Below are 25,200 nucleotides of genomic sequence, written 5' to 3'. Positions count from 1 at the left end.
CTTCATCTCTCATAGTCTCTTACAAGCCTCCCTTTAAGAATAGATATGGCAGACTTTGCACCAAAAAAGCAAACCATATTTTTACCAGAAACTATTTAGTGAAATGAGTTTTTATTCATGAAAATTTCACTAAGTATAAATTTTGTGTCTGGAAGTAATGGGCCCTTTGTATTTCCCTTCGATAAATAAATAGCTTCTTTCCTTAAGAATTACAACTTCTGAGCATGCTCTCAAATTCAAAGCTAGTTTGTTTTCTTCCAAGAAACGGAAAATATGCATGTGCATACACACCCTTCGTTGGCTGGTCCTTATTCCAGATCAATGTAAAACGGGAAAGCCGGGATTGGTATCTTTCTAACAGTCGTAACTGGAGGTATAAAATATCTGTGAAGAACAAGAACAAAGGCAGAGGGTATGAGGCTGAAAGTGAAACTATTTTTCAAACACTCTTTACTTATCTAACATATAAATATCTTTATGTAGAATTTATTCCCAGCATTGTCTGGTATACTTAGAGACATAAAAGTCTATTAAAACGATGGAGAAAATTTGCTTTACTTTGTTATTTCTTTCCAAGATTAGGGAAGGAAATGCAAAAAAAAAAAAAAAAAAAACCCACAAACAACAACAACAAAAAAGCTCCCTAATGGAAGGAGGGGTAGGGGACACATATTTAGCTGAATTTTTTTCTTTTTTGCCTTTCCATGTTCCCATAGGACACAGCTAGAAATCTAGTGTGGTGGCTGAACACTTTTGCTCCTTTTTGTCCCCTCTGCCTTCCACGTTCCTCGTTCCCAACTCAAAATGATCACATCCAATGGGGCAGATGCTGCTTACAAGTTTAGCTGAGTGAGAAAAAGTCAGACTCCTAATAAATGTCAACATCATTTATGGAGTGACTGCAGCGAGGCTTCTTCTAGGCGCAGTGGCGGACAGGGGCTCTGGGCATCTCTATTCGTCAGGAGTTGTAAGAGGTGGACAGTAGCTTGGGGTTGGGTACGAGGCAGGCTCCAGCCCCTCTGGGTGGCAGCTCCCTGTAGGGGACACCCTGTGCCAGGCTGCCGAGCCCCTCCCCAACCGTGGCTTCCTCACCTGAGTGTAGGTGTGGCAGGCACAGGAGAGAGGCCTCTGGAATCAAAGACAAAGTTCCCGTTTTCACAGGTAATATCCCAGAGCAGCTCTCCCCTGCAGCTGAAAGCTGGTTAACAGCCGTTTGTCATTCAGTCATCATTATTCTTATACGTGTAGGTAAATCTTTTATTAAGCGTCTCCGCAGCTTGGCAGTTAGGGAGCCCTTTGCCCTTAGACCTGGCGGGTGCCCAGCGCTGCCCGGAACGGTGGGAAAACAGCGGTGGTCCTTTCCAGTGGTCCTTTCCACCTGGAAACCATTTTCTCCTCTGGCCTCTCGGGTTTAATCTTCCATTTCTTCTTCTTTTTTTTCTTTTTTTTTAATCAGTTACCAATTTGGTCTTGATGAAAGGTGCCGGGGCCTTCAGGAGAAAATGGCTATGCCTTTCAACTCCACCTGGAAATGGTTGACTTGGTGCCGCAGTCACCTTCCCTTAGGCCTCTGCATCCGTTAGAGCACTTGCCTCATCCCCACCGCGCTCTGCCTTGCCAAACAGAAACCTTGGTGCGACAGCTGGAAACGTGCAGGGGTCCCTCCACCCATGCCCCCTCACACACACCGTAGTTATGTCTGGGACCTCCAAACATTCCCCTAGGCTTTCACCGTCTAGCCCCAGAGCCCATCAGCTTGCCAGGGTGCCAGCAACCAGCTCCTAGCTCAATGCACAAAACCACCCATTAGTTTGGACCAATGTTCGGTCCACGTCTTCAAAATCCTTTGCTTTTTACCATTCATCCAGTATTAGAGGTGGCCAAAACATCAGTAGGAAGTATGGCTGCAGTGTCATCCCATCACATCTCTGGGTCTTCTGGAGGCCAACCTCTCCAGGATCTATTTCTTGTGTGAGCACTTCCAGCTTTGGAGGACCGTGTGTATGACGCCCTCTTCTGGTGGATGCGGGGAACGCCAGTTGCGCCCATGCGTTTCAGTTCCCTCTACTGGCGGTGGAGAGAGGCTGCCTCTCGCCTCCAGGCCCCAGATTCCAGAGCTGGGGGGTGGGGCCGGGGCCTGCCGTCAAATTGTGAGACCCAAGCCCCGCAGATCCTGAGGTTTCCTGAAGTTGAAACCGAGACCCACCACTGCAATTTCTACAGTTACCAAATCCAAGTGGCTGAAAACAAATGAAGGGAAGGGTGGGGAAGGGAGAAAGCACTGTAACCGCCGAAGGGGGTTCAAATTGGCCGAAATTACATCTATTTAGCTACACGTGGTGTGGACCCACAGAGACAGAGGGAAGAAAGGAATCAGAGAAAAGATCAGGAGTGAGGACAATAGAGGACAGACTTTACAGCAAATTGCTGAGTAAGATACTCGTGCTAAAAATAATACCGCTTGGAGAGGGCATAAGAAACAAAAGTGTGGCTGCTGTGCCCATGGGTAGGAGGAACACGAGGCTCTGCATATAAACACCCAGAATTAGAACAAGATGAAGAAAGGATCATCACCCAGGAGGAGAAGGAATGAACATAAGAGTAATTTGAAGCGAACCAGAAAATTAATTTTGTCACCATCCTCTTGCTTCTGTGGATCCGATGATGCTGGAGGGCCCCCAGCAGTGGATGGCCACGCCTCTGGGTTCTGAGCAGGCCCCAAGACCCCATCACCCACTCGGCAGATGCTACACAAGAAAGGAGGACGAGCCCCGGCTTTGTATCTTCTAGTCTGGATCACAGATAATCATGAACATTCAAAAAATCAATTGCCCAAGTGGCTGATGGGGAGGTCTGGCTTGACAGAAGGCGTTCGTGAGGAAGACCCGGGGGGTTAGCTGATCACAAGCTTGATGTGAACCCACAGCGCAAGGAGGCTGTTGAGAACCCTAATGCAATCTTAGGCTCTATTAATAGAACGGCGGAGTGTGGAAGGAGGGAGGCCGTAATCCCAGCGCATGCTGGCAGGTCAGGCCACGTGCAGTTTTATGCTCAGTCCTGCGGGCTATATTTTAAGAGAGGCACTGGCAAATTCGAGCCTGTTCAGAAGAGCATGAAAAGGACTGGATGCCAGTATTTAGACAGCATCGAGATTAGCTTGACAGTCCTTTTACAATTGGCAAAATCGGAATGCGTATTGCATTAAAGACAGAATCTCAGCAGCTAGGACCCAGAATCGTGCTTTCAGTGTTCACTTAGCCTCCCTGAGCCGGATGGGGTGCCCTTTCTGTAGAGTGGGGATACTACTCTTCCCGCGATCAGGCAGGTCTGCTCCGTTGGGCTTGTATACTGAGCATCTCCTTGCTCCCAGCTCGGAGCGGGGCATGAGGGCACCTGGAGTCTAGTCTATGTTAGAGCCACAGGCCCGTAAGCAGGCATCTTGCATATAACATGACAGATGATAATAGATACATGCATTGATTTGAAATGAGATGTAATTAATTTCTTATCGGGAAAGAATGACAAGAGACAAAAAGAGAGTCTTAGGGCATATGTACTTGCAAGTGCAAAGGAAAAGAATTATTGGAGGTCAGAGAGGAGAGTCCACGAGTGAGGAAAGATTAGAACCAGGAAATTTCAGAGTCACGGAAGACTGCTGAAAGGTCTCCACACTGTCAGGTGCCACCAAGAAATCCAGGAGGAAGAGGAGAAAAGCTGAAATATTTCCAAACCACTCCCTGGATATGGAGGTTAGGAGTTCATCCTTACTGGTCAAGAAACACCTTATTGGAAAAATGCTAGAGGCAGAGATGGACTTCATTTAGAATATTTGTGGAAGGATGCATTTATTGGACACCTACTGCACACTTCGCATGGTGCTATGCACTGTGGAAATTGGAAAAGCATAAAACTTTGTTGGAACCCACTTCAGTAATGACTAGTGAGTTAAAACTAACACCTACACAATCATTAGAGAAGAGTAGAAGATTATTACATAAATTGTCCAGCTGAGTAAGGTAGACAATGGCTTAAATGGCCAGTTGTTTGGCCCATGATATTCCTTATGCTTATGAAAGCCAGAAGAAGAAAAGATGGCGGCAGTGCATTCCAATATGGTGAACCTGATCCTAGTCTTCCACTTCCCCATGTCCCTTGGGAAGTTTCCTTTCATAGAAGTGTTTGGAAACACAATTCTTGTCTTAACATCCCTCATGTTGGCTCCCATTTTGTTATTTACCAGTGAGATTAATATTACTCTTTACCCTGCTCACATTCTAGATCCAACATGTGTTTTTTCATCAGTGGGTTTGTGTTTGGTTGATTAGTTATTCATGTATAATGCAAGATGATGAGAGCTGTAATACAGAGAAATGATTGTGGAGAATACAGGCATACAAGCTCTGGGGTTGGCTTCTTTTCTCTTTTTGGGGGGTGGGGTGGTAGTGGGTGGGAGGGCAGGTTAGTAAGGCTTTTGGATTATTTGCAGATGGTTGAAATTCTCTTCTTACCAAACTGGTAACTGAAGAAAAATTGGGGGAATTAAAGTAAATGGCGCCCTTGGCTGTGTATCCCCCAGTTTCCTTGATCCACATCATGAGTCCCACGTGAACTCCTGGATCTGCTCTCTACAATCGCTCCCATCATTTGACTTCTCTGGACTTGAGTTTCCCCATCTGTATCCCATCCAATGTATCTTTTTCTATGTTGGCTTCTTTCATAGGTTAAATATTTGCAAAGGGAATCACCTTATAGATGAGTTCTACCTCTTACTTACCCTCTGGGACTTCCCTTGGAATAGCCAGAGAGGTCCCTATAGGATACAAATCTGATCCTTCCAGTGGCTTCCCACTGCAACCAAGCCCTTTGGTGTAGCCTAAAAGGCCCTACGTGATCTGATTCTGGCCTGGTTTTCTAATCTATGTCATGCCATCACCCCCTACCAGTTCTCAAACAAAATGAATGACTTTCGCTCCTGAGGCCCTCGCACGTGCTATTCATCCTGCTTGGAATGTTCTTTCTCACTCACTGAATGGACACGTCCCTATTACTTTCCAAATCTTAGTTCAAATACCACTTCCTCACAAATGCCTTTTCTGCTCAGCCTCTCTAAAGTCACCTCCCCATCCATCGATTTCTAGTTCATTGCCGTATTTATTTCCTGCTGGGAGCCCAGCTGAGGGCCTCAATTAGCCTCTATTTCTGTCTTTCCATGTGGCAGCATGGGCTTCCTAACAGCATGGAAGCTGGATCTCAAAAGGGAAGAAGAAGAAACACCCAAATCCAAAATGTTCTCCAGCATCCCCAAATCCTTTTCTAGCACATTATCCTTGTTTCTCTTCTTTGCCCTTCTCACTCTCTGAAATAATTGCACTAATTTCTGATTCCTTGTTAATTGCTGGCTCCTTCCCTCCATCCATGAGGATGTATAATCCATGAGGGTAGAAATCTTGTCTGTCTTGTTCACTGCACGTGCCCAGCACAAAAGAAGTACCCAGTAAACAGTTGTTGAACAAGTGAAATTTAAATGTTCAGAAATAAAGAGAAAGAAGAAATTAAGATGCACAGGAAATGTAATGAAAAACACAAACATACACACGTTCACAAAAAATCAGATTGCAGAGAACTTTTCAGGATAACAACTGTGGCCTGAAGGGCAGAGAGCCCACCACACAATGAGCCAGGCATGAACTGGATCATAGTTGTAGCCCATCTGCCTCCTGCTTTTCAGAACTCATCACAGAGCTGACCTGGGAAGGTGGTAACTCAGGCACAGGGATCCAGGACCCCAGGACCCCAGGACCCCAAAATCAAGACCTGGAGAGCTGGACCTTAAGGGGAAGTAGGCTATGCCCAGACATCACAGATCCCCAACAGGATGATGTCAGGAGCAATTCCCTGAGGTCCTGTGCGTGCAGTGGGAGGGCTTTGGGTGCTTTACTTGAACCCAAGCGTGCAGAGGAAGATGATCTTGGTTTAACACAATTCAAATCAGCAGCTACTATGCAAAAAGCACTGTGCCACCTGCAGTGGGTGACGGAGGGGGTGAGAGGCAGGGACAGTGCCCAAGCAGAGTGGCTCTTCAACAAGAGTGAGGGGGTGAGTGGCAAGGGAAGGAGACCAGCAGCCCCACAGTTACAGACAAGGGAGAAGCAAAAAGGCTTCCAGGAGGGGCCAGCACTGAGGTGGCTAGCCAGGTGAGATTTCCAGAGGCAGGGAGGCCAGGGCGGGAATGCCCAGGAGCTCCATTATTAGGCTGGAGGAGGGCAGGGTCTGCAAGAAGAGCAATTTATTACCAAAAGTTCCAGCAAAGTCCCTCAGAACTGGGGCGCCTGGGTGGCTCAGTGGGTTAAAGCCTCTGCCTTCAGCTCAGATCATGGTATCAGGGTCCTGGGATCGAGCCCCGCATCGGGCTCTCTGCTCGGCGGGGACTCTGCTTCCTCCTCTTTCTCTGCCTGCCTCTCTGCCTACTTGTGATCTCTGTCTGTCAAATAAATAAATAAAATCTTAAAAAAAAAAAAAAAAGTCCCTCAGAACCGATCTGAGAAGCCAGAACCAGAGAGCAGAGAAGAGTGAAAAGCAATCTCACAGCTTTCTGGAGAGGAAGAGGAAAGAGGGGATGTCGGGCAGAAGCACAAGCCGTCCACCCTGCAGTGATGGAAGAGGAATCCGGAAACACATTTGGGGCATGTTGTGATTGAACGAAGTATAAGTAACCGTTGGAAGGTGTATGTATGGGGGGATTTGGGGTAGCAAGTAATCATAAAAGCAAAAGAACAGTGGGGCTGAACAAACTGATTCTGAAATCAATGCAGAGCACGCCCAAGCTCTTAGCAGCACTATTCACAACAGCCCAAGGGTGGAAACAACCCTGTGTCCAGCAACAGATACATGCATACACAAAATGGGGCACATACATGCAATGGAATATTATGCATCTCTGAAAAGCCACGAAGAAGTGATACAGGCTAGAGTGTCGGGGAATCTGGAGGACATCATGCAAAGTGGAATAAGGCAGACACAAAAGGAGAAATATGGTATGAGTCCACTGATGAGAGGTACTTAGAATAGTCAGATTCACGGGACACAAAGTAGAATGGGGCTTGCCAGGGTCTGAGGGGAGGGGAGAACAGGAGTCATTGTTAAATAGGTACAGAGTTTCAGTGTGGGATGATTAAAAAGTTCCGGAAATGGATTAAAAGTAAGTTCTGTAAATAGTGATGATGACAGCACAATAATGTGAGTATACTTAACATCACTGAGTTGTACACTTAAAAATGGTTAAATGTAGGAGTCTGACGGCACCTGGGTGGCTCAGCGGGTTAAGCCTCTGCCTTCGGCTTGGGTCATGATCTCAGAGTCCTGGGATTGAGCCTGGCATTGGGCCCTCTGCTCAGCAGGGAGCCTGCTTCCCCTTTCTCTCTGCCCGCCTCTCTGCCTACTTGTGATATCTCTCTCTGTCTTGCAAATAAGTAAATAAAATCTTTTTTAAAAATGGTTAAATGGGACACTTTATATCATGTCTATTTTACCACAGTAAAAAAATTAATGTGGAAAAATAAGTAAGTCAAGAATATCCAGGATAGCTCTGAGAAAGGAAAGTAAAAGATAGTAGCACAAATTATAAAACCTCAAGAATTAAAACAGTGTGGCGCCAGCACTTGACTACACAGACAATAGAACAGATAGAAAGTCCAGAAATAGGCCCACATCATTCAAGACTTTCATGTGCGGGAAAGGTGGCATCTGGAAACAGCAGGGAAACCGTGCTGAACCATCAGGGGAAATGGAGTTGGGTCCTGATCTCATCCTTATACCAGGAAGAACTCCAAATGGAAAAGAAATGTAAGTGTGAAACACAGCCCCACACCAGGACTAGAAGGAATCAGGGGAGAATTCTTTTTTAACCTCTAAGGGTGAATACGTATCAGTTATGACTTTAGGTCCCAAGCTCCCTGTGCCTGTGTCATGGGCTTGTTGTGAATGCTGTAGGACTCATACAGGCAGAGTACTGGGAATAATGCCCAGCACACACACAAAACTCAGTAAGGGACCACCTTCGCCACCCTCCTTGTTGGCATCACCACCATCCAAAAGAATTGAGGACATTTACAAACTGATACAGAATAAGTATCAAGGTCTATTAAATGGAAATAAAAGTCAAGGTAGAGCAGTATGCACATAATATGCTAGCCTTGGTTTTGAAAAGGAGGGGTAGAAAAAATACACATGCACATACATATCTCTGTGTATGTGTAAGCATGTATTTACACACACACATACACAATAAACTTTGGTCACACCACCGCATGGCACAACTCCAGGGGACACAATTCCATTGTACTCTATGTCAGTGGCATCCCAGGAGCTCAATATAAATGGGGTCTCTTGGACACATGACTGCACGTGGTAACATGTCTCTGGGAACACAAAGAACAGAGTAACACTGCTCACCTGTGGGGAAGAGACATAGGTGGCTTGGAACAGACGTGGGAAGGAGACTCTTCATAATACGGTCTTTGTGCCTTTTTAGTCTCGACTATGTCCATGAGTTATGGAATAGGCCTCATTCCAGAAAATAAAGGGACCTGTGAAAATAAATCAATGCACACATATAAAAGTCATGCATAAAAGTAACAATACACATTCGGGAATTTGGGAAATACAAAGAAGTACAAAGGGGAGAATTATAATGATTTTCCTGGTTATCTCTGTGGATCTCTCTGGAGAGCTTAGAAAGGCATGATATAGAGCAGGAGTGGGGGAACAATAGCCCACCTGTTTGTCCCCCCACCTGTTTGGTTTTTGGTTTTGTTTTGTGAGTTCAGTGCAGGGCCTGAACTCACAGCCCTGAGACCAAGACCTGAGTTGAGATCAAGTGTCCAATGAATGCTTAACCAACTGAGCCACCCAGGCGGCCCTCACCACCTGTGTTTGTAAATAAAGTTTTATTGCAGTGCAGCCCCCCATTTGGTGATGTATCACTACGGCTGCTCTCCTGGTACATTGAGTTATTGAGTATCTTGGCAAGTTATTTGTGGCTATTTCTAGTTCAATCTATAAATGCCCTGGCATGATGCCATTATGAGGCACAATGAGGGAGTAAGATGACAGCAATGGGTCATAACAAACATATTAGTTTGGAAATAGAACTTACAAAACAAGAAGCAGAGGTGTCCACCACAATGAAGTTAATTTCAGGAGAAGTGGTAACAAACTGAATTTGTAGGCATAGGATAAGAAATAGAGAGATCGAACCTGAATTGAAGCAAGAAAAACATAACAAGACAGATTAAAAATTATCAAAGTGGAGAAAATAAAAGATACTCTCCCAAATAAGCTAGGCTCTATTAAAAAGTATAGTAATAAAATAATTCCGTATGTTATGACATGGGATAAGCTATTAAAAAATATGAGAAGAAACACACCTCCTATCTTGAAATCTCTCCAGACATTCAGGGTCTCAAGGTCCGGGGGATACTCAAAAGCCATAGGAGACTCAGAACAATTATCTTTCGGGCAGGCTCTCCTATGCATTGTAGGAGTCTGACGACGCTCACCACCCCCCCACCCCCCCCATTGAAGGCTGCTAAAGGTCCAGTTCATAATGACAACCAAAACAACTCCTTCGGATTTTCAAAACTCCCTTGAAGGGCAGCACCACCCCCCTTGAGAACCACAGATACATGTGAAAGCAATTTGAAAAGTTAAAAGCACTTTTCAAATACACAGTATGATTAATCTACAAAAATGCCATGGATTTTCAATAGATACTATCTGTACTATTTACATGAAGACTACTGAATAATAAAACATGAGTGTTTTCTTTTTCCATGAAACTAATTTCCATTTCCATTTTACTATAAGTAAATCAATATACTTACTGAAAACAACTAAACATTATGGATTTAAAATAATTGAAGGGCATCAATAAATGAACAGAAAAGTTAAGGATTAGCCCAGGGATTGAACGATGTGGAGCTCAGAGTTGTAAACTGAGCACAGCACTCCAAGGACATTTGCTGAACCTGGTGAACTTGAACTTTGACATTCAGGGCCTCAAAGACTTACAAAAGAAGGAGCCAAAGCCCCAAGTATGCCCAAGATTCGGAGTCTAACAAGAGATCCTCCAGCATAAAGATGGGATATCTCCAAAAGCTATTCCTGTAGTGAAAACATGGATTCAGAAATACCTCCAACTTCCTCCTGGAGGCAAGGAAAATCTTCCTCAAACCTTACAATTGAGAGGATAGATGTGTATGAGTGTGTGTGTGCACGTGCACATACATGCCAGGAATCACCACAAAACTTTTTTGGGGAAGGGATTTTTAAAGTTAACATATAATGTATTATTAGCCCCAGGGGTACAGATCTGTGAATCGTCAGGCTTACACACTTCACAGCACTCACCATAACACATACCTTCCTCAATGTCCATCACCCAACCACCCTCTCCATGCTCCCCTCCCCCTGGCAACCCTCAGTTTGTTTTGTGAGATTGACAGTCTCATGGTTTGTCACCCTCATGATCCCATCTTGTTTCATTTTTTTCCTTCCCTACCCCCCAAACCCCCCACTTTGCCACCTGAATTCCTCATATCAGGGAGATCATATGATAATTATCTTTCTCTGATTGACTTATTTTGCTCAGCATAATACCCTCTAGTTCTATCCACGTTGTTGCAAATGGCAAGATATCATTTCTTTTGATGGCTGCATAGTATTCATATATATATGAATATATATATATATACATATGTATGTATGTATATATATAAACATATGTATGTATGTATGTATGTGTGTGTGTGTGTATATATATATATATATATATATATATATATATATATCTCACATCTTCTTTATCCATTCATCTGTTAATGGACATCTGGGCTCTTTCCATAGTTTGGCTATTGTGGACATTGCTGCTGTAAACATTTGGGTGCACAGGCCCCTTTGGAGCACTACATTTGTATCTTTAGGGTAAATACCCGGTAGTGTGATTGCTGGGTCATAGGGTAGCTCTATTTTCAACTTTTTGAGGAAACTCCATGCTGACAAAACTTTTTTTAAAAAAAGACTTTATTTCTTTATTTGAAAGAGAGAGAATGAGAGAGAGAAAGAGCACAAGAGGAGGGAGGGGCAGGAGAAGAGACTCCTCGCTGAGCAGAGAGCCCAAGGCGGGGCTCGATCCCTGGACTCCAGGATCATGACCTAAGCCAAAGGCAGTTGCTTAACTGACTGAGCCACCCAGGTCCCTCACCACAAAACTTTCAAACTATAGGCTGTCCATGACACTTTATAGCAAAAAATGCACACTCTCTGGGTGGCCTGAACACCCCAAGTGGAGAATGTAACTGGAGTCTTCCCAGGATATAGAAACGCCTCTGGCACCTGGCAGAAGACAAAGGGAGTCCTCTATAGAGGAAGCCACATTTATCCCAGACCTCAAAGTAGTCCCACCTATAAAATGTCAAGGCAAATGATCAGGTTAAAGTTAAATGACAGAGGGAAGGAAAGAGAAAGAGAAGGAGGGAGGGAAGGAGAAAAGAAAGAAAGGAAGATACTAAATACACATGGACCAGGGCACTGAGAACTAAGAGTAAGAAGCAGTCGGTACCTGGAACGACCTGCCTGAACAACCTCAGATCCTGGAACAGTAAGATGGAGACTATACAATAACCACGTCTACAAGTTGGGTACAAACAAAGTCCATGCATGAAAACACATACAAGAAAAAAGAAGCTATAAAAAAATGATCAAGTGAGTTTGGAAAAGAACCAAAAGAGCCCTTGTGGGCCCAAAAAACAAACAATTCAATGGACAGATTTATTAGAAAAATCACATGTGAAGAGAATGGGTAAACTGGAAGACTGGTCTGAAAAACATTTCCAAATTGCAGCACAGGGAGACCAAGACAAAATAAAAGAGGAAATAAAGACAGGAAGGATAGATCAAGAATTGTAACAAATGTCTAATTACAGTTCCAAAAGGAAAGGAAAAGAGGATGGGGCAGAGGCAACATCCAAAGAGACGGGACGGAATATTGTCAGAACTCAAGAAAAAACCAACCCACAGAATCAAGAAATCCAAGGAATCCCAAGGAAAAGCTATGTAGGTAGGTAGGTAGATAGTAGACGCATAGGTAGATAAGTAGATAGATAGATAGATAGATAGATAGATTGATAGATGTATGTCTTTGGTGTTCTGCTATTTCACCATCATGATATAATATGAATATCCATCACTGTGAAATTGCAAAACACCAAAGACAAAGAGAATATCTTAAGAGCAATGAGAGAGAAAAGACAGATTTTATTTTTAAGATTTATTTATTTGAAAGAGAGAAAATATGAGCATTGGGGTGAGGGGCTTGAGCACAGAGCACGGAGCCCATCAGCGAACTCCAGCCCACACCCCATGAGATCATGACCAGAGCCAAAACCCAGAGTCAGACACTCAACCAACTGAGCCACTCAGGCGCCCCAGGATAGATTATTTTTAAAGGAGTGAGAGACAACTTACTACTCACTGGTATCAACAGAAATCAAAAGACAGGGTAGAATATCTTCCGTGTGTGGAGAGAAAATGATGGTCGCTGTCAATTCCATATCCGTAACGAAAGGGGAAAAATCACTTCCAGACAAACAAAAAATGAGAGACTTGGGTGCCAAACCTTCACTCCTGGCAAAAGAAAAATGAGTCCCGACGTAAGGTGTGAGAAGCAAGAGGGAATAAGGCACATACAAGGTGAAAAGCAGGTAGAATGTTTACTATAGAAAGCAACAATGTAATAGGCATGGAATTGTGAAAGGAAAACTGCGGGAATTAAGGAGCACAGCAATAACAGAATAGACGTCAGGAAAGTATAAATGGAGGTGGTGAGTTTTTATATTTTTCAGAAGAGTAAAATTATTGAGTAATTTTGATATTGGTAAGTTATTTACTGCTGTTTCTAGAGAAACCACTTACAGAGCAGAAATAGTTCTTAAGCCAGGGGAAGGGAAAAAAAGAAAATGGAAAAAACAACAAATCAATCTAGACGAGGGCAAGAGAAGATAGAAAGATAAGTGAAACTTGTGTGAAAAACAGAAATAAAAACAGGAAATTAAAAACACGATAGCCATAAACCTGAAAATATTAATAATTATAACAAATGTAAATGAATTAAATGCTTCCCCTAAAATACAGAGCTTGTCAGACTGGATATATTTTTTTAAAAACTAACCATATGCTACTCCTAAGAAACATTTTTTTCCCTAAGAAATGTATCTTAAGCGAGAGCATACAGAGTTTGAAAGCAAAAAAATGAAAGCGATTACTAAGCAAAGGTTTAGCTATCTTAATATTAAGCAAGATAAACTTAAGGCAAAAAGCATGCTTCAGACAAGGAAAGTTAAGCAATTCAGCTAAACAGGATATTAAATTTATATACTCAATAAATTTCCAAATATATTAAGCCAAAAATGACAATTACCAAGAGAAAGAAAGCAGCAATCATAATGGGACACTTTACTCACCTTTTCCATTAACTGGTGGAACAAACAGTAAAATATCATCAATAAGGACATAGGAGATCTGAACAACCCGATGGACATTAGGTCAGTTCAGGAAAATAGATCCCAAGATGGGATTAGATGTTCCAGACATTTACTGAGGAGACTGCCTGTGAAGAAGGAGGGAAGGAAGCAGTGGTAGACAGGTCTGAAAGGAGGGGGAGAAAAAAAGGAAAAAAAAGCAGGAAGAGTTTCAGATTCCAGTGTGCTTCTACAAATGTGTTGGCCAGACTGATGGGGTAGCTCTCTGCCAAAGTTGCCCATTAGGGGAATGAACTTGCGCTATAAAGCCCTTGATCTGCTCAGTTACTTGCTGGGAACAGCCCAGGGGAAGAGTGTCTCCGCAAAGATGTGTTGGTAGATCCAGAGGCACATGGCAAGGAGGGCTCGGGTCGACTATGCTCCCCTTAACAAGAGAGCTGAAGTGTACACGATCATGACCTCCATAGACATCTTTATCAGAACGGAGTGGCACCTTTTCGCTGCAGCACAGATGAATTTAGAACACCACTTCCCAAGACTGCAAAAATATCATCTTTTCAAGTATACACAGAACATTTGCAGAAATGGACTATATACTGGGGTCATAAATAAATCTCAATGCCTTTTTTAAGAACTAAAATCATACAAACTGCATTCTCTGACAACAAAAAGTTACTAGAATACCCCTTCTATGCGTAGAAACTCAGAAACACATGTTCAGATAACCAAGGGATCAGAGAAGAAAACATAGTAGAAATCAGAAAATATTAAGAACTAAGCTGTAGTGAAAAGACACAGCAAGACCTTTGAATAGAGCTAAATAATACTGAGGGAAATGTAAGACCTAAAATAGTATGTTTAATAAAAGAAAAGAAAAAAATCACCATCCAACTTGGCCTCCATTTTATGAAGTTAGAAACAGATTAGCAAAATAAACTTGAGAAAGGTAGGAAAGGAAATGACAAAGCTAAGAGTAGGAATTAATGAAACAGAAAATAAACACAATAGAGAAAATTAACAAAGCCAACCATTGATCCTCTGAAAAGACTAATAAAAGTGACAAACCTCTGGTAAGACTGGGAAATAAAGAGAAAAAGCATAAACCATACCAGGAATGAAACAGTGATATAAATACAGAGACTACAGACATGGAAACAAAGTAAGAGGACATTGTTGAAAGTTTTTATGTCACTACATTTGAGATCTTTTATGAGACAGGCACATTCTTGGGAAAATCTGATTCAAGAAATAGAAACCCTGAACAATTCTGTAACATCAAAGAAAATTGAGTTTGTAAATTTAAACCTGCCTACATAGTAGACTACAGATCTGGTGATGTGGGTAGTTACAGACATTCAAAGAATAAATAATTATAATTTTGTATGAGTTATTTCAGAGAATTTTAAAAAGAGCTCCCATTCCCTCAATTAATTTTATGAATCTAGCATTAACTTGATATCCAAGCCTGAAAGTATAAAAAAGGAAAAATGCAGGCAATTCTCTCTCATGAACGTAGGTTCAAAAATAATAAGCAAAATATTAGCAATGTGAGGGGTGCCTGGGTGGCTCAGTGGGTTAAGCCTCTGCCTTAGGCTCAGGTCATGATCTCAGGGTCCTGGGATCAAGCCCCACATCGGGCTCTCTGCTCAGTGGGGAGCCTGCTTCCCCCTCTCTCTCTGCCTGTCTCTCTGTCTACTTGTGAACTCTCTCTGTCAAATAAATAAATAAAATCTTTTTAAAAATATTAGCAGGGTGAATCAGCAATATATGAAAAAGACAACACATTACAAGCAAAGCAATATAATAAAAGAGAAAAATCATGTGATCATTAGCTATATTAGCAGTTGATAAAATTCAACATCCATTTTTTTTTATTTTTTAAGATGTTATTTATTTATATGACACAGAGAGAGAGACAGCGAGAGAGAGAGCACAAGCAGGGGGAGAGGGAGAAGCTGGCTTCCCACTGTGCCGGGAGCCCAACGTGGTGCTTGATCCCAGCTCCCTGGGATCATGACCTGAGCTGAAGGCAGGCACTTAACGACTGAGCCACCCAGGCGCCCCCATCCATTCTTTTTTTTAAGGATTTTATTTACTTATTTGACAGAGAGAGAGATCACAAGTAGGCAGAGCGGCAGGCAGAGAGAGAAGGGGAAGCAGGCTCCCTGCTGAGCAGAGAACCCGATGCAGGGCTCGATCCCAGAACCCTGAGACCATGACCTGAGCCGAAGGCAGAGGCTTAACCCACTGAGCCACCCAGGTGCCCCCCACTCTTTTTTTTTTTTAAATAAAATTATTTACTGGGGTACCTGAGTGGCTCAGTCAGTTAAGTGTCTGCCTTCAGCTTGGGTCCTGATCCCAGAGTCCTAGGATAGAGCCCCACATTAGGCTCCCTGCTCAGTGGGGAGCCTGCTTCTCCCTCTCCCTCTGCCTGTCTCCCCAGCTTGTTCTCTCTCTCTCTCTGAAATAAATAAATAAAAATCTTTTTTAAAAATATAAATTAAGGGGCACTTGGGTGGCTCAGTCAGTTATATCATGTCCATGGATTGAAAGACACAAGTTAGTAAAGGTATCAATTCTCTTAAAGGTGATCTAGAGAATCAATTTAATCCCAATCAAAATCACATCAGGATCTTTAAGTTTCAATTTTCAATTTTTTGTTGCTAATAGTATGGGTACACAATTGAATTTTGTGTATTCAACTTGAATTCCGTGACCTTATGGAACTTATATTAGTTCTGGTAGCTTTTTTGTAGATTCCTTAAGATTTTCTATATAGATAATCCATTACCAGTGAATAAAGACAGTTTTATTTCTTCTTTTCCAATCTGTACGCCTCCCCCCCCCCTCTTGCTTTATTCTCTTTCCTCCATTAAAACTTTGAATACAGTGGGAATGGTAGACACATTTGTCTTGTTCAGTCTTAGGAGGAAGGCATTCAACATCTCACCACTAGGAATAATGTTAACTGTAGATTTTCTGAAGACATCTTTGACCAGGTTAAGGGCTTTTTTTTATTCCAAGTTTGCTGAGAGTTTATATCATGAATGAATGTGGGGTTTCGTGAGATATTTTTTCTATTTAGATGAGCATATGGCTTTTCTTTTTTACTGCATTAATATGAATTACATTGATTTTTGAAGGTCATATTAATCTTACATTCTCAGGATGAACCTCACTTGATCTCAGAATGTATTATCCTTTTACATGTTGCTGGATTCAATTTGCTAAGTATTTGTCAAGGATTTATATTTCTATGTTCCTGAGGAATATTGGCCTGTAGTTTTCCCTTCTTGTAGTGTTTTTTTGTCTGGTTTTGCTATCTTTGTAATGCTGGCCTCATAAAATGAGTCGGGAAGGATTCCCTCATCTTCTATTTTCTGAAAGAGATTGGGTATAATCGGTATTATTTCTTCCTAAGTGTTTGTTCGAATTCATCAGTGAAGATATTTAGGACTGGTGTTTTCTTTATGGGAAGACTTTAAGTACACATTTCTTTCTTTCTTTTTTAGGATTTTATTTTTAAGTAATCTCTACACCCATCGTGGGACCGGAAATCACAACCCCAAGATCAAGAGTCGTCTGCTCTTCCAAATGTCCCAGCCACATGCCCCTAAGTAGACATTTCTTTAATAGATTTAGAGCTATTCAGATTATCTATTTCTTCCTGATTGTGCTTTGGCTACTCATGTTAAGAAAATTTGTGCATTTCATTTAAATTGCTTGAATTTATTGGCATAAAGTTGGCATAATATTCCTTTATTATTCTTTAATGTCTGCAAAATGACATCTTTAACTCCTGATACTCTTTTATTCCTGGTGTTAATAATTTATGTCTTCTTTCTCTCTCTTTTTTTCCGTCATTAGTCTGCCTAGTTTACCAATTTTATTGATTTTTTCAAAGAACCAGGTTTTGGTTTCATTGATTTTTCTCCACTGTTTTTTATGTTGTATATCAGCAATTTCTGATCTTATCATTATTTCCTTCCTTCTGCTTACATTGGATTTTCTGCTTTTAACATATATAACTCTTAAAGAAGAAATATCCCGGATACAGAAATAACTGTTATGAATTTTTAAGAAAACAAATAATCTTCCCCAAGCAAAAGACTTGAACTTTACAGACTTTATATAAGAGAAACATGAATGACGAATAAACATACAAAAACTGGCTCAACCTCTGATTAAAACCATATGAAGATCCCATTACATACCTACATGATTGGCAAAATTTAGTCTGATAATTACAACTGCAGAAAGTGTTTAGCAATGGGATTATCCGCTATTCATCGATGGCAGGTGGGAGTGCGAATTTTTCAAAGCACTTACGGAAAAGTTCATTTTCAAGTAAAGTCAAATATATACATGCGTAAACAACCCAAAAATTTGACTTTCAGCTATAAATCCTAGAGAAGCTTTCCCAAAAATATGTCAGAAGAAATGTAAGGAACAATCGTAGCAGCAATATTAGTAACAGTCAAATGCCCAATAACACTAAATATATATAATTAAAATGAAATACCATAAAGCATTGAGAAGGAATGGACTACAACTCCACTCATCGACAAAGAAGAATCTCAAAGCACAATGTTGAAGCAAAAGACGCCAAACAAAAATGACTGCATACAGTAGATTCTGATGTCTATACAGTTACAAAAAAAAAAAAAGGTAAGACTATATTATTTGGGGATGGATATGGAACTGGTAACACCATACAGTAAAACAAGAGACAAATTATCTAGAAAACATTAGGATAATGGATACGTCTGCTGGATAAAGAAGACTGCAATTGGGGAAGGGCACCAATTTTCATTTTTGACCTAGCTGCTGGTCATTTGGGTCTCAACTCATTATTTTTCTTTAGCATGTACTTGCATGGTTTTTTTGACTCACTTAGGTGTATGACACATTTCAAAATAATAAAATTAACCTAAACTAACAAATCCAAAATAAAATAAAACTATGTATACTTTAAAATATATATATATATATACATACATACATATATGTATGTATATATGGGTGTGTGTGTGTATGTATACTTTCTTTATAATCAGAGATAATGTGATGATTTCAAGGTTTCATGTGTCCTTATTCATCCATTCATTTACTCCACAGCTGTTTGTTACATATTTACTATGTGCTAGGCATTATACGAGATGCCAGAAATATAGATATCAATTTACTGTTAGGGAGTTTTAACAAAAATAGTAATAATTGATATTATTATAACTGACATTTAACTGTTTACTATTTGTATTAAGCACTTCACATAGATGACTTAATTTAATCCTTTGACATCCTTGAGTGTCGACTACTATTTCCCTGATTTTAAAAATGAGGGGGACGCCTGGGTGGCTCAGTTGGTTAAGCAGCTGCCTTCAGCTCAGGTCATGATCCCAGCATCCTGGGATCGAGTCCCACATCGGGCTCCTTGCTCGGCAGGGAGCCTGCTTCTCCCTCTGCCTCTGCCTGCCATTCTGTCTGCCTGTGCTCGCTCTCTCTCCCTCTCTCTCTCTGACAAATAAATAAATAAAATCTTAAAAAAAAAATGAGGAAGTGGCACAGCAATGTTTAATAACTTGCCCAAGCTGGCAGAGCTCAGAAAAGACAGAGCCAAGATTTGCTCTTAACAGATGTTAAGTTTTTCTGCTCAACTTCCAGTCCCTTTCCTCCAGGTCACAACACTCTGTTTTCCTTTGGGGAGTCTCTACCCTTCTCACATTTGGTCCTGTGGGTCAGTTGGAGCTAACTATCTGTTCCTGGGTTCAAGGACTGAGGATATGACCATTTATTTTATTCCAGCCTCCTGGATGCAGTAGTTGGTTTACACATGAGCCTAAAGAGAGAGAATTTAGAGATCGAGTCCTGAAGCCTTGATTTAAACCCCTGGATCCAGTCATGCCTGAAGCCTGCCCCAATGTCTAGTCTTTTCAGTTACATGAGCCTCAAGTTGGATTTCTAATATTTGCAAAAAGGAGTCCTAGCTAATACAAGGACACATAAAAATAATTCAATAATTATTGTACCAGCTAAGTGATGAGGACTAAAATTAATGTGGGTGTTTAGGATGTACTTAAACATACTCAGGACACCTGTAAGTGAGGTTTTTTTAATTTTTTCCCCTATCCCATCCTAGGTCTGAAGCAAATGTCAGAGAAGATAAATTAACACTAAGAGAGAAAGTCATGGATTACCTTGATGCTTTCACAGACCAATGCAGTCATCCTTCACAGGGGAGATGGGGAATGAGGTGTGGGTGTACCCAATGTCATGAAAGATTATCACAAAAGACCAGATCTCAGGGATGACAATCACAACAACAAGAGTAATTTAGGTTCTGGGATACATTTCATCATAGGTTTATGAAGCCCTTGACAGCAAAATTAAATCTGACATCACTCTTGGGGTTGACAAACACTGTTGCAGTGTCTCGATAAAGTGAGCTCAGACACTTGAGGGCTCTCTCCCCCTGGGGGTTAGAATCACCTTCTTCCCTTCCACAAATGTACTTCAGTCACCTCCGAAAGTGACTGAGCCTCTAGAAGACCCTTGTCATGAGAGACTAATGCAGCCCTCGGAGAAAACGGAGTTACTTACAGGAGTTCAATCAAGCCATGGGCTCAAATCCATCCTTGGGTTTAACTCCCTGACATTTCCTCTTTATCCTCCTCCCCAACCAGGTTCAGAAAGAACTTTGCCCTCCTACCTTCCATCTTATGGGCAGACTTCCAAATCAGCACGTTAAGTCAATGAAACCACTAACATCCTCTTAAAGGAATGTAAAATTTGACATTAAGATCATCACAAAAAATCGTATATTTTTCTCTCTGTGGGCGAGGACAATTCGCCACTTTCAGGCAGCATAGGAATAAGAGCATTATCATTCAGGACAGACACAAGCAGTATGTAAATAACCACAATGTTTAGCACCCTGGCCCATGGTCAGTTCACCTTCTTCCACAATTCAAAGTGACCACGACACTCAGTGTTTGTTCCACTGAGCAAGGTGAGGTCATACTTCCCTCCCAGAGATGGAGACAAAAAAAATGTTCTATCTCCTTGATAAATGTGAAGCTGTAATAAAACAGAATTTAGGTCTTTGGTGAATAATTCATGTTTATCTAAAAGAAAAACTAATGACTTTCATTATATTTCATCTCTTACTGAGTTCTAGAAACTAATTTCCTGGTCCCGAGGTTCCAGAAATCCATTGCAGGTTTACCTGATGATTTTCCCTTGAGGGTTCCTCCCATCACTCCACTCACCTCACGAAATTCCCTTTGGCCTCCCAGGGTCACAGGGATGAGAAGATGAAAGATCAAGGGCAAGAAAGTTCTGATATGACAGTGGTGCCACTGGGGCAGATGCCTAGGGCTGGCAATTGTGTCATGGGCTTCCATGGGGATCTCCAGGTTCCCCTACAACTGAATCCTTTGGCCCAGCTAGTACGTCTTTTAGGCTAACTGCTTATGTACCTCCTTAGGTGGGTACCTAACAGTATTCTTTCTACCTTAATTACTTTTTTTTTTTTTTTAGTAAAGATTATATTTTTAAGTAATATCTACACCCCATGTGGGGCTTGGACTCACAACCCCAAGATCAAGAGTCACATGGTTGGTAGACCAACCAAGCCTGCCAGGTGTCCCCCAACTTGTCAATCTCTACAAAAAGAAATTTCCTGGATTTTGATTGGGATTGCACGGAATCAATAGATTAATTGGGGAAGAACTGCCATCTTTATACTGAGTGTTCTAATCCATGAGCCATCCATTTATTAGGTCTTTTTTATTTCATGAGTGTTTAGTAGTTTTCAGCATATAGATCTTGTACAAATTTATTGGATTTATACTTAAAGATTTTGTGGTTTGGGATGCTATCAGAAATAGTATTTAAAATCCATAAGTTTCCAACTGTTAATTGCTAGTGTATAGGAATACAGTTGATTTGGGGTTTTTTTTTTTAATATTTTATTTATTTATTTATTTGAGAGAGAGAGAGACAGTGAGAGAGAGCATGAGCGAGGAGAAGGTCAGAGAGAGAAGCAGACTCCCCGTGGAGCTGGGAGCCCGATATGGGACTCGATCCCGGGACTCCAGGATCATGACCTGAGCTGAAGGCAGTCGCTTAACCAACTGAGCCACTCAGGCACCCTGATTTGGGGGTTTTAATCTTTACCTTGTAATCTTACTAAACTCACTTATTAGCTCTTGTAGCTTATTTTGCAGATTCTTTGAGATCGTCTATGTATATAATTATGTCATCTTTGAATAAAGACAGTTTTGTTTCCTCTTTTACAATCTATGACTTTTTTTTTCTTGCCTTATTGCACTAGCTAGGAACTCCAATAGATGTTGTAAAGCCATGGTGAGAGCACATAGTCTTGCCTTCTTCCCAATTTTAGGAGTTAGAGTTTCCTTGGAACCTTCTGATCAAACTTGTAGTGGGAGTGAGACATTCCCTAGCTCTCTCCCAAGGGAAGAGTACAACCCTTACCCAGGGACAAGTCTATCCAAAGAAATCTAATTTCAACTTCTGGCCTTGACAGCTTCCGGCTCTGTATACTGCAAGGGAGGTAGCAGTAGGTAGAGGATAGGGATCACAACATTGGTTCCAGGATGCCTTCTTGTAAGTCCTGCGTATGTGTCCTAGCACCTCACTTTTGGAATGAGGGGGATTCTTGCCATCTATTTTTTTTTTTTCTCAGCATTTTGGGGCATTAGTCAAAACTATGTCATCCTTATCCTGATGGTATTACAAGTTCTCTTTTACAAATGAGGGAAGTTAGTCTTAGAGAATTTAAAGAACTTGTTCAAGGTCATACAACTAGGAAGTAGCAGGATTAAAACTCAGTTCTGTCCAGTCCAACGATAGTGTTCCTCCCACTAGGTCACATCAGTACAGACAGAAACATCCGGGCACATTACTGTTCCCCAAACACACATATAAAACCAAGAGGGCTAAGGTATTTCAACATTTAATTTAGCCATTGTAGAAGACCATACTTGGGCCAATGGAAGAAACAGTGTTGCATCTATCCTTCAAATGACCATGGAATGATAATTCTACATCCTGAAGCAGGTGCGGAGGTCAGAAGCTGAGAGTCTCTAATTATCAACACTGGTCCCCTCAGGCCTTCTTTGAATAATCCAGGCAGGCAAATCAGGACTAACAATATGGACTCTGTTGTATTCAAAGAATTTGACCATATGTTTTTAGGTCAAGGAATCTAAGTCAATTTGCTTCCATGACCACTTCAAAAACCCAGACTCTTTCTGAAGATCACTTCTTGCTGATGAGAGGGAGGCAGGCCCTAGACAAAAGTCTAGGATTGAACCTGATACCACTAAAATCATAAACCGAAAGAAATGCCACCATTGGCATTTATAATCTTTAGGCAGGTGAAGAAAACTTTCCTGTATGTGTTCCAAAAAGTAGATTTCTCTGGGAACTAAAATGTTTAAGTTAAAAGAAGGAATCTCGGGGATGCCTGGGTGGCTCAGTTGGTTAAGCGGCTGCCTTCAGCTCAGGTCATGATCCCAGCGTCCTGGGATCGAGTCCCGCATCGGGCTCCTTGCTCTTCAGGGAGCCTGCTTCTCCCTCTGCCTCTGCCTGCCATTCTGTCTGCCTGTGCTCACTCTCTCTCTCTCTCTCTGACAAATAAATAAATAAAATCTTAAAAAAAAAAAAAAAAAAAAGAAGGAATCTCAGCAATTCCACTCTTTGGTATATGCCCCAAAGAGCTGAAAACAGAACAACAAAAAAAAAAAGGCAATAAAAAAATTTATACATTAACATTTATGACTTCATTATTCACAATAGTAAAAATGTGGAAACAACCTAAATGTTCATGACAGATGAATAGATAAAGAAAATGTGGCATATCCATACAATGGAATATTATTCAGCCATAAAAAGTAAATGAGCTACTGATATAACAATGTGGATAGAGCTTGGAGACATCATGCTAAGTGGAAAAAAAAAAAACCAGACACAAAAGGTCACCTATTATATGATTCCATTTACATGAAATATCCAGAGTAGTCCTATCCATAGAGATAGGAAGTAAATTTGTGGTTTCCAGGAGACAAGAGAAGGGGAATAGGGAGTGATTACTTAATAATTACAGGGTTTCCTTTTAAGGTAATAAAAATGTTCTGGAACTAAACAGTGGAGATAGCTGTACAACTCTGTGAATGTACTAAATGCTGCCGAATTGTACACTGTAAAATGGTTAAAATAGTATATTTTATGTTATATGTATTTTACCATCATAAAAAAGGAGGGGTCTTTGTTAAAGAGTCAGGTTATGACTGCTTACCCAGATCACTTCCTGATAAACATCTCCTGCCTAATTAAATCCTTTGTCATAGCCTATGTGGATTATCACAGCGGCCTCCTACCTGGCTCCTTCTCCCTGGTGTTACCTATCTCCATTCCATCTTCTACCAATTAAAATGTTAAAATGGGTGTGACTTTCTTTTGTTCAAAATCCTTCAACGGTTCCTAATTTCCTACTGCAGAAAAACCACATTCCTTCACATAGCTTCTGAAGGCATTTCAGGGTGGGGCATGGACCACTGGATTCCCTGTGTCTCCTGCATGATGGGTGCGCCCTGAGCAGGCAGGGACCACACCTTGTTTCGTCCCCAGCACAGGGTGCGATTGTTGGTGCCCAGGAGGTACCCAGTGAACATTTGTTGAGTGAATTGATCAGGCTTCAGCCTGTCTAGCTCCAGCTCTTGCTCTCTCCTTAAAAACCTTGTATTCTAGCCAAACCGACCTGGGCATGGGAAGCCTTGGACACGTTGGTCTCTCCATTAGGTATGTCTTCTGCCCCATCTGTCAATCTGGGCAAGCTTGGACTCACCCTTGAAGACGCTGTCCAAGTGTGCACATTCTTCTGTGGCCCTCAGTCACTCATTTCTCCATGTTCCCACCGCACCTCACACAGCGCTTTGTGACAGCTCTTAGCATATGTCCTGGATCATTTATTTACCTCCCTGTCTCTCCTACTGGACCACGTGGGGACGGAGTAGCTCCTCTTACCCCTGACCCCTGCATGTGATTTGGGAGAATAAACAAAAAAGTAACCAAATAATTTGTCTGGAAGGAGCAACCTGGGAAATTTTCGGTGCACAGGAGGAAACTATCTGAACTAAATTGAAGATTGAGAGCAGCTGTCACTGAATCTCTGAGTCATTCTATTTACTTGGCTGTGGTGAAAGGAAAGAGGTAGAGAAGGAATCAGAAATTGAAGCAAGTGGGAAGGGTGGGAAATTGTAACGACATAACGGACACCTCGCCTTTACCAAGTACCTCTCCGCCAGAAGGACCCTGCCCTGTGCACACTGAACTGATCACACAGTGAATCTTACCAGCGTCTCCGAGAAAGCCACCGGCGCTCCATCTGGTACGAGGGAAACCTCCCATCCAGCCTGAGGGACTGCAGACCCACCTGAAAATGAAAATTCCATTTTCCTCCACCTCCCTGTCCCTGGGTCATTTCATCCCCTTTTGCCCACTCACATCAGCAGGAACATTCCATTATGACACTTCCTAATAATGTGGCTCTTTTCACTTTGGTTGAAATGTGCTGCGCAGTCCGTGCCCTATTCAGCTCCCCGTGTTCTATGGTCCTTGGGGTTAATGTGGCCCTGCCTTC

The 25,200-nt window shown here is 41.7% G+C and overlaps 1 long non-coding RNA gene across 1 annotated transcript; it reads right to left on the bottom strand.

Annotated features, from left to right (window-relative positions):
- Window positions 1-43: 43 nt before the first annotated feature.
- Window positions 44-24,987, bottom strand: LOC125087122 (uncharacterized). The gene is made up of 4 exons (XR_007123360.1): window positions 24,914-24,987; window positions 9,155-9,255; window positions 8,452-8,585; window positions 44-384 (listed from the first exon to the last, which is right to left on the bottom strand). It is a non-coding gene; the product is annotated as an uncharacterized LOC125087122 (long non-coding RNA).
- Window positions 24,988-25,200: the final 213 nt, after the last annotated feature.

This window comes from Lutra lutra, chromosome 16 (genome assembly GCF_902655055.1).
Source record: "Lutra lutra chromosome 16, mLutLut1.2, whole genome shotgun sequence".
In the NCBI taxonomy this organism is placed as follows: Eukaryota; Metazoa; Chordata; class Mammalia; order Carnivora; family Mustelidae; genus Lutra; species Lutra lutra.
This window is presented reverse-complemented; position numbering and strand designations above follow the sequence as displayed.